We start from the raw sequence: 11,196 nt of genomic DNA on the forward strand, positions 1-11,196 counted from the left end.
TTTGTCACTGCAATACTACAAAAAATGCTGTAAAAAGCAACCAAAACATCATATTTATCCCAGAATGGTTTCAATGAAAACGTCTCGCCCCACAAAAAAAAGCCATCACACAGCTCTATCGACCAAAAAATGAAAACAATATGGGTCTTGGATAGTGATGGGCGGACCTGGTCTGTAAAGTCCAGACCCGCGCGGGTTCAAAGGTCTATTTGCGTGGATTCATTAAACTCTGACTTCACCTGAGGTGGGGTCAGTGAGTTCATTGAGGTTCCTTAAGGTCAGGTTACCTGCGGTCACATGTGGAGGACTGTGGGAACCTCCATCTGTGATGACGTTAGACCTGCAGGGATGTTTTGGGGATTAATAAAATGGTGAAACCTTCTTTTTTGTCTTTTATTCAAATAAAGGATTTTTTCGGTGTTTGCTTTTTTTTCAGTTACAGATTAGTAATGGGGGGGGGGCTCATAGAAGCCTCACTTACTAATCTAGGGCTTAGTGGCAGCTGTGAGCTGAGATTAACCCCTTATTACCCCAATTGTCACCTCACCAGGGCAATCGGGAAGAGGCAAATTAATTGATGGGATTATCGTATCCAATGGATGCTGCAATCTTAGGTGGCTGCAGGCTGCTATTTTTAGGCTGGTCAGGGCCCAATAACATGGGTCTCCCCATCCTGAGAATACCAGCTTCCAGCTGTGGGCTTTATCATGGCGGAGTATCAAATTGGTGGGGACTGCATGCTGGTTTGTTTTTTTTAAATTAGTTATTTAAATATTTTTTTTAAAAAAAGCCACATGAAATTTCTCTTATTTTGATACATAGCCAAGATAAGCGCACAGCTGGGGGCTGCTTTTATCTGTGGTGGGTATCATAATATGGTTGGGGCCCTATGACAATTTTTTAAATTTGTATATTTTTACTGTACGATAGACCCGCAGACAGGGTCTGTGATCGGTTGCAGCCAGACGCTGTCACTCAGGGTGGGGACTGCAACCAATCACAGATGCTGATGGACGGGGAAAGCAGTGCATATGCAATGAAGGTTAATGAGCAGCCCCGTAAGTGGATGAGAGTCAGCGGGAGCAGTTACAGCTGCGCCAGAGACTTGGTAAGTATAGCCTGCTTGTTCTTATCCCCCTATTCCTTCTACTAATATTTTTAATCACAATATTCTGATAACCATAGACTTATATGGGGACCGGCGTCCAGCCAGATAGCCATGACCCATCCCGGGCCTGAAGTGAGTTTTTGTTTGCAACCCGGTTAGACCCGCTGGTCCCAGTTATTTGCGAGTTCGCCCATTACTAGTTTTGGAAAATGTCAACACAACCCCAACTGTTATTATTCAGGGATCAGGGAGGATCAAATAATGCGGAATCCCAAAAAGGTAACAGAGTGGCTGGAAACTTAACGGACTGTAGACCTAATCCTGACACACAACTAACAGTAGCCGTGGGGCGTGCCTACGATGACCTGGAAGCCTTGACAAAGCCGGAGAACTAAATAATCTCACAGATAGAAATATAAGAAAGCTAATCTGCCTCAGCGTAGTCCCCAAAGATAGATAGATAGCCCCCCACATGTAAAGGCTACGATGATATAGAAAAACAATACAAAGCCAGAAAGGACAGATTTCAGCAAAGATGAGGCCCAAACTATCTTTATAGAAAAGGATAGGAAAGAGCAACTGCTGCAGCCGTAAAAACCAGCACTACTGATATGGAAAAATCCTGAGGTTACTAAACTTCTTCCCCACCGTACCAGCACTCAGATGTTATTGGAATCCAAAAAACACTAATACAGATGAGGGACTGAATAATACCAGGCATGACAAAACACAAATCTTGCAGAATCATGGAGCCAAGTATACAGACACTCCCAGCAGGGAATGAGCCCATTCCACCACTAACTCCACACAGACAAATTAGGAACCATGCATAGTATCAAAGCAGAACAACAACAAAAGGTGGTAAAAAAACAGCAGAGGTACAAGACCACTTATTTGAGAGAAGTTCTGGAAGTAAGTAGAGCTGGTTGCAGAATGTCCTTAACACACAGGAGCAATTGACCACCGGCAAGTAACAAGAGAAAGCTACTAAGTTAAATAGCCCAATCTGACCCTGATTGCCAGGTGTGCAGGTGCGTCGCTTCCATTCCACACATCAACTTCACTGCCAGCACTTACCACAAGAGGGAGCTCCAAACTGGAAAACGTATTCACAACACTCAACATTTTTGGGGCAAACTTCTGATTTTTTTCACCTCTAAAATAATAAACCCTTTCCGTGGCTGTGAGGCTACCAGCCCACTCTGGTGCCACATGACCTTCTAGGTGCAGGATATGGTGCCAACTCCCTTCCTTCTTGGCCCTGCTAGGCCATTTATATTTTGTAACTGCGAAACAGCTTTCACCTGACCTGGTGTCACTTCTAAACTTTTTGCCCAGGGAAACACACATTCCACTGTTTAGTTCCTGCTGTTTCCTCTGGCCAGCAGTTGGCGATGTTCCACTGCAGACATTGTTAGATGTCACTTCAGTGTGTCTTCTGCTGTCCAGCTCCCTTACATATAATGCCTCTGTCACTCTTTATTAGCAAGATAAGGGCTCCTGTGGCTGCCACCTCAGTACTCCTGTAAAGCCCAGCAAGGCTGCAATGCCTCAAGAAATGCTGTAAAAGTGATCAAAATGTCACCAATAAAAACCCAAAATGGTACCAATAAAAACTCCACACAAAAAACGACCCATGACAAAGGTAGATCAACAAAAAATGAATTGAATAACACAAATAAAAATTTATATTTTTTCAGGAATATCATAATTTTTATGCAACTTATACAAAATAAAAACCTATAAAAGTTAGTCTTTCCTGCAGTCGGACTGACCTAAGAGAATCATGATGCCAGGTAATAAAACACTGTAATAAAAAAAACTATGGAATTGTTATTCTCACCATTTTACTGCACTTTAAAATTTGTTCCCATTTTTCTGTACCTAGCATAGTAAAATGAATGTAGAACAAGCTATACTTGGAAAGAACTTGTCAGTATGGTGGTTTCCTAACTGTGCCGCCCCCGTGCCAGCAGCCAATACTGCTCGGATCCGGATCTATGGTACGGCTCGAGGGGTTCTCTGGACCCGGGGGTTGCGCGGACACTCTGAATAAAGGGGGACGTATTTATACGGGATTGGCTGTAAAATGTCTGTTACGCCATCCAAGGTGTGTGGTGAGATGCAGCACCACCACTGCCATTGCAGGGCTCCCGAGGACGTTGGGCTGGCAGCTGGATGTTAACCCCTCCGTGTGTAGGGATGGATGTCCAGGGGCCCAGTGTCTCTATGCTGAGGATGGTGATTGCAGGGGCCGGCGCACCGGGCCACGCCGGGGATGTTACTCACGGTCGAATAAAGCACACAAGTCTTGTGGTAAACCAAGGTGATGGTGGCCGGCTGCCGCAGACGGGTGTATCTGATCCCACACCCGGGCTGGTAGTCAAAGTCTCTCTCCTCTGCACCCAGTGTGTTGTAGGTAGGACTTCCCGGTTTGAAACATGGGAGTCCGCTCCCGGTCCTTTGGTTGGGAGCCGTGCCTGTCTGACGCTGACATTTGGGATCTACGGGCCCTGGCGGGCCTATTGGTTAATTAGCTAGGCCGTCGGTGCCGGTCCTGGCTTCAGGGTCCAAGTACCCCCTCTGTGCACACGGTTTCTGGGTCGGTTCTCTGGTGTCGGTACCGGCGAGCTCCAACACTGCCCCGGTCCACCTCGGATCTCCGGCAGCTGTCTTCCTGTCTCCTGCAGACTTTGGCTACCATCTGCCACCTAGCCAAGGTGTCAGGGCTCCTACCCTGGCACCTGTCAGCTTGGCACCTCCACTCCAACTTGAACGTTAACTGACTGTTTTCCCGCCCCGGGCTCTCCAGACCCCCTAGGTTGGCGTTTCCTTACCACCTGGTCCCGCCCTCTGGTGTGTCTGTCCTTCCCTGGGGGATGACTAGGGTTTCAGGTTGGCTGATTTAACCTTTTGTGGGATAGGTGTTATGCGGGGGCCAATGTGTACATCTACCTGATTTTCCAGGGCGTTACATAACCCTTGGGTCATACTCCAATAAGAAATAGATAAGATGGAGAGGTGTGCATGCATGACAACATGTTGTGGAACATTTAGAAGCTAATCTCATGGATTAGAAGAGATGGAGCCGCAAGTTATGTTGCATTTGTGTGTTTCTTTCTAGAGTACAAACAGAAAGAAGGGGACCCCCACATTCACTATTGGTGGGAGTCCTGGAAGCTCAATCAGCACATCAGGACATCCATGCCATATAATTTCTATTATGGTTATAACCCATTATGTTTTATCCTGGCCCTTGGAATTGGCTCAGTCTGACAATGTGGTCAATTATACCAGAAAATGTTGCCCACCCCTAGACTAGATTATTGACCATGTAGGCAATTAAAGGGTCTTTCCTTTGCTGGTGCAAGCATACACATGCAGCAGATACATCCCATTCCAGCCTGATTATGGCTCCCATTCTGATGCAAATTCAAGGATCTCTCTCACTTTTCATAATAGGGAAGAAGTGGGCTGGAATAAGATCCTTTGTTCTCAGCTTTCATCCTTCTCTTTCAGCACAGGAAGGCGAACATTAACCAATTCCAGACCAGATTTACCTAGTAGCGAACCATCTGCTTCTAAAGTCTCTAATGATACAGATGGTTCATAACATACAGTAGAAACCAACTTGTAAATATGATGGGATATAATGTATAGATCCGTATACTCCTACGCAGAATTTCACCAGGAGGCTATGAGTTGATCATGGCTTTGTGTTACATAATTATGGAGGCTTTTGTTTTGTAGTCAGGTCGATGCAATAGATCACGGATAGATACGGAGGATAATAACTTCTGAATATCATTATAAATGATGAGGATACTGCACAGCATCTAGATGGTACCTGGAAAACATTACCAGATGTAATTCCTCATAGAGAACACTGTAGGGGCCAATATCCAATTCTGGTAGTCGGTAGAATAGCAAGAACTAAATGGAGACGTAGAAACATTTTGAAAATAGGTCCATGATCTGAAAGATGGCAAAGCAATGACAATGTTGGCAGGTTGGGTTGCTGAAGAAATGTCACTAGGCAAAAATTAAGACATGTATTATTCTCTCAACCATAGGGTATTCTCCGAAGGTGGGGGCCATTATAGATGAGCGATGGCATTTACAAGGTACTTTAAATCATCACTCCAGCAATTTTTTTTCATTGCTGGAGTGGCACTTTAAATCTAAGCCCCTTGTCATATACTCACTTTCCAACGTCTTCACTGTTTACCGAAACTGCTCCATTCCTACAATGCCATCTTGTGCCCATAACTTCTGACTGCCGAAAAGTCAAAAGTTACGTCAAAAGAACTCAATGCATCTCTATGAGAGCCAGAACAAGGCCAAAATAATGCTTTCATAGAGATATATTGATTTGTGACCTCCGGCGTGGTCTATGAAACACCTGAGCGCAGTGGCAAGTCACAAATTGCCAGAGCCCAACACCTTAGGGTTAATCTATGACGAACCTGACAGAGTTCAAGTCGTGAAGGCAAAGATCATGAACCTGACACAGGGAAACCGCATCACTGAGGACTATAGTACTAAATTCCGGCGGTGTTTCATGGAAATTTTGTGAAATGATGCAGCTGTTAGGTGTCAGTTTTACCTCGCCCTTTCATGTACACTTATGGATGCTCTGGCTCTGCATACTTCACCCAGTTCCTTGGGGGAGGTCATGAGCAAGGCCATGCGGTTGGATCACATAATTCTGAAAAAGCGTAATGAGCGACAGGGGGTTTTGTCAATTTTTCCCAAAACATTGACGCAGGGAATTTTTCCAAGAACTGCTCGTAACGCTCTCAGGCAAGCAAGCCGTTGGGAAAAGCCTAAGGCTGAGTGATTGTTGAAGAGGTCAACCAGACTTCCAGGTACCTTTTTACTCATCAGATAAAGTGTAAGGTTCCAGTGGGCAGTAGTTGTGGGCGAAGCCATATTGTTGTGTCCTGGCACCTCACATTGAAAACAAATCCTTCGTTGTGTGTGTTGATGTAAGTGCGGTGCATTACTCTCACAGATTTCTTGTACTTTGCTGGCTTCTTCCAAGTTTTGGCACTCAGGGTCGGCTACACATGAATCACGGGACACCAAAAGTTGTTATTTAAAACTTACTTCACTGAACAGTCTTTTTCAACAAATGGTGGTACAACACATGCGCAAATACAATTTTTTGCCTTCCTTCCTAGGTTACAACTCACTTCAGGGCTTTCTTTTGGTTCCCAGCTGATCAATCTCCATTTAAGTCTGTCCTTTATATTCTGAAACCCCCAACTTAGATGTTCGGTTTTAACAGGCTTGTTACCTCTTCCCACAGCCGAACTCCAAGTCCGTATCCCCCATTGGAGGAAAAATGGATGCTCACCATGGCACCAAATATGAGCCGTTTGCTCCAGACATTCAGGAGTTAACAATCAAATATTTGGTAACGCCTCGCACCTAAGCCAGCGCTCTGCTCTCTTCTCAGTCAGAAACCCTATCTGAATTACAAGATGGATACTGTACTTTTTCTTCTCCCCAGCTCCTCCCCCAGAGAGCTAATACTAGCAACTATCACATGACCTGCAGTCAGTTGCCGGACAACTTATGCTATACCGCAATACACAAATATTACCTTATGCATTATACCATATTACTATACATTACTGTGTTGAAACATATTACACTTTACATCACATCACATTATACATTGAATCAACATTCTGTGCCACAGGGATTAACCACCTCTTACAAAACTATTGCTGAATGTGGAACTCATTTTCCAGGATTGGTCATCATCTGCGGTGTTAGGGGCGGCGAACATCCAGGAGTGGACCCACTGGGCCGTACACCGGACTCCCCTGGAAGAGCTAACCTAGAGCTAACCCCTATACAGAGATTGTCAGGCGCAATCACAAGGGGCCTAAATGCACGGCAGCCAGGACCAGTAGAGTCGGCACTGACGGACTGGTGAGTCTCTGATTTCCAGTACGAGTGTACTCAGATGTGGCAGCATGGATGTGAAGACTCAGACATGGCGGCACAGAGGTGGTAACTCGGACACAACAGCACAGAGGTGGTAACTTGGATGTGGCAGCACGGAGGTGGAAACTCGGAGGTGACAGCATGGAGCTGGTAACTCGGACATGGCAGCATGGAGGTGGTAATTCGGACATGGCAGCAAGGAGGTAGTGGCAGCAAGCAGGCTCTAAGAAGAGACTGAACTAGACTGAACTAGACACTGTAGCAGGTATGGGACCTGAGAATTAGCAATGCACTAAGGATAGGCAACATTTCTCAGGTGCCTCTGGGGAGGCAGTCTTACATATCTTCAGGGTGTTCGTTGACCTCAGGGGTCGCTTCCAGGTGATAGGTCGCCGGCCCTTTAAGAAAGGGGTGCGGGCACAGTCCGGGTACTCACAGAACACCTACATGTGCCCTGGAAGCAGGAAGAGGCTGTGGCAGGCCCCAGGGCAGGAACGGAACGCCTGGAACCGCCAGAGAGATGGGGAGAACGGCACCCCCGCCGAGGCATGGGAACGGGAATGTGTAGGGGTGCTGTGCCGGGACCGGGGCCAAGCACTACATACGGTCACCTTCATCGATTCAGTACTGGTTCTGAGAGGAGTCTTATGGACAATTAAGATGAAAGGACCCATTCACATTGTTGGCATTGAGAGGCGACTGTTATTCCTTGTCCAGCTGGTAATGGTGGAATTCACACTTAAAGTGGGAACACTTCACTCTGAGTCAAACTCCTGCTATGCTTTGGATGACTTACCTGCGGGGTTGGAATTGGAATTTCCATGGATACATATTAACCATTCTGTCATTAAATGGGGTCGGAAGGATATTGTTAAGTGGAGTCCTTATTGTCATAAGAAATGTCCTAATTCTGTATGTCTTCTCCGCTAGTCTGGAGGGTGTCCCTGAGTACATGAAAGACTTCAGGGATGTGGTCTCGGAAATAGGGGTAGACATATTAGCTTCCCAATGCCAAATTACCTAAAGCTCGCCTATATAATCTATTGGGTCCTAAACAGACCACCATGAAAACATGGAAACGATAGTTTACGGAAGGGTCATATTCATACTTTTTTCTTGCCTGAAGCTGCTGGATTTTTCTTTGTTAAAAGAAAAACAGGAGTCTCCTACCTTCCCTCGATTTCCATGAATTAAACAAAATTACGATTAAGAATATTTAATCACTTCCACTTAAGGTGCCTTACGAAAGTATTCAAGAAATTTATATGGTGTGAACACTGCACTATAGAGGTAGTATTGAGGTGCTAGTGAGAGGACCGAGGTCCGGACTCTAAGCTATATATTCAAAACACTGCACTCTCATCAGCATGAGGTATTAGTAAAGAGAAGTCAACAGATTCTTTATCGTGCAAAAAAAATTGTCTTTATTTATGAATAAAGCAGGTGGGAGGGACTAAGGGACGTTTCGGCCCAGACTGGGCCTTCTTCATACCAAGTCACACTGGGAAAGGGTAGAAAAGAAAGAAATCACTATTTACATACATCACACAGAAAACAAGAGAAACATATCTACAAATCATATACATATATACAATGATACTAAAAAGTCATGTCATAGTTGTTGTAAGTGGCACAGAAATAGCATCATAGCAGTTGAAGTGACTCTCCAATTCTCGTAGCAAGTAAAAAGCGAGAACAGGCAATAAATGAAAGGTCTGCATACCTCCAAATATAGATGAAATAATATCACAGAGGGAATTTTTTTCTCTCTCTCTCTCTTTCTCGTTTTTTTAGGGTTTTTTTTAGTATAGTACAGCAGTGATTAGGGACTCCACACAGGAAAATGGATGTGGTAGTTGCACAATGCAAGCCCTGTAGATAAAGGTATGGTTATGAAAGGATGGTATATCGACAGGGGTAGTGACACCACGGGGGATGGGGGAAGTTAATTACCTTGCCAGTATTAGCAAATAAATGGTTGTTTGTTTTTGTCCTTTTATATTGGGAGAATTTAGTGACTCGTGGTCCCTAGAAGAAAGAAAGTCTGCTATCAGCAGGTAATAAATTATATATGGCGCCCCCACACAGAGGATCCCCTGCATGTCCTTACCTTAAGTTTATGGTAGGTAAATGTGGTCACATATGGTATGCTTGTGTCTATCGGTATAGGGGATTCATTTGCATCTGTAATTTATAGGACATAAGTCTTGGTAACGATATTACATGCAAACAAAAAGTGTGGTGATACATAGCAATACATGAAGTGACACATGTTACCTGTAGGCTTTAGGATAAGTGTATGCCCGTGGGTAATGGAGTCCTCTGAAAGGCAGAAGGAGGAGTGAAGCATTATAAAATGGAGGTAGAGATAAAGCATTATGCGATTGGAGGTAAAAAGGATTAGGGAAAATAGTGTCATTGTATACCTTTATGGCCGTCTTCCCAGACTGTGGCATGGAGCAATTAAGTAGCAGGTTTGGGAGCTATTTAACTCCCAAACCCGGAAATGACCGAGCACGCCGGCGCCTGCGCAGTGGCGATCTGCGCTACTATTAGTATATTGATGGTACCGTTTAGTTGCGAATAGAGGCGCCCGCACATGCGCAGTAGAGTTAGATTCGTACATAGACGTGGGAGGATGTTTTCTCCTCAGTGCGTCATACGGGATAAGTGCAAGGATAGGAGATGGACATTTAAGAATGACAGTCTGTTGATAGTAACTGACTATTAGTACCAGAGGGGAATTCATCTATCAAGTCACTATATAGGGCGGCAATATATAGGACATTAGGAACTAAAGTCACATAGAGACCATTGCAATGTAATATACAAGCATATATATAGACAATGTAGTAAAAGTCCTTATTATGGTCAGAGACCAGTAATGTTTAGTTTATATATACGTATCCTGAGGCATAACCTAGGGAAAAAAAACATATAAAAGAGGAAGGGTCCCAATATACTAGTAGAGTGAACTATCATTACCATCTATATATGACTAAAATAGAAAGTGCTGGTTTTATACGTTACCATCTAATAGTGAGTGAACGATGGAAGAAGGAAAGGTGAGGATGGTTTTTTTCAAGTTTTCTGCAAAAAATGTATCATGACATGATTAGTACGATTTCGGGCAAATACATAGGTACAGTACTATAATTATACCAGCCAATCTAATTCTCTATTAAGACCTTTAGGTGCTAAGGTTTGTAGCTTATGGATCCAAAAACTCTCCCTTTTTTTGAGGAGCTCGATATGGTTCCCTCCGCGTCTGGGTCTATAAACTTTATCAATAACTTGAAAACGCAACTGGGCCACATTGTGTTTAGCTTCGTGGAAATGATGTGGAATAGGTAGCCATAATTTTCCACACCTAATGGTGGATTTATGGCTAGCAATACGGTCGCCGACATGTTGGATTGTTTCCCCGACATATAATAGTCCACAGGGACATTTGATGATGTATATTACAAAATTGCTCAAACAGGTGAAGTATTCTTTTATTGGAAAGCTTTTGCCATACCTAGGGTGCGTGAAGTGGTCTCCTTTGATCACGTTCAAACATGATGGACAACTTAAACAGGGGAAAGTACCCGTACGTTTTGGTGCCAGCACGGTTTGTATATTAGTTTTGTCACTGCCAATGTCTGCTCTGACCAAGGAGTCCTTTATGTTTTGGGGTCTTTTCTTGCACATGATGGGGGGAAGTATGAATGGCCTTATCTCTGGATATGCTTTTTTTAGGAGCGGCCAGTGGCGATTGATGATATTGTATATTTTAGGCATGGACGGGTGATATGTATGAACAAAAGGTATCCTTTCCATTGTCACTGTATCTATCTCTGAGGGGGGGGTAGGTGATAGTCTCTCTCTTTCTGTTTTAAGCAATGCTGGTGGGTAGTTACGTTCTATGAACCGATTGGACATTTCCTCCAATCTCTGCTCTCTTGTGTTCTCATCCGACACTATCCTTGTGATTCTTGCAAATTGAGATCTAGGTAGGCTGTTCTTAGTTGATTTAGGGTGACAACTACTATATAGAAGCATACAATTCCGATCGGTTGGTTTCCGGTAAAGATCTGAGGATAGATTGCCCATTGTATCTTTTTTAATATACGTGTCCAAGAAACTAA

At 44.1% G+C, this 11,196-nt stretch overlaps 1 long non-coding RNA gene across 1 annotated transcript; it reads right to left on the minus strand.

Annotated features, from left to right (window-relative positions):
• Positions 1-8,910: 8,910 nt before the first annotated feature.
• On the minus strand, positions 8,911-9,245 carry LOC142310139 (uncharacterized). The gene is made up of 3 exons (XR_012754091.1): positions 9,177-9,245; positions 9,020-9,094; positions 8,911-8,938 (listed from the first exon to the last, which is right to left on the minus strand). It is a non-coding gene; the product is annotated as an uncharacterized LOC142310139 (long non-coding RNA).
• Between the last annotated feature and the right edge of the window lie 1,951 nt (positions 9,246-11,196).

This window comes from Anomaloglossus baeobatrachus, chromosome 5 (genome assembly GCF_048569485.1).
Source record: "Anomaloglossus baeobatrachus isolate aAnoBae1 chromosome 5, aAnoBae1.hap1, whole genome shotgun sequence".
Lineage (NCBI taxonomy): Eukaryota > Metazoa > Chordata > Amphibia > Anura > Aromobatidae > Anomaloglossus > Anomaloglossus baeobatrachus.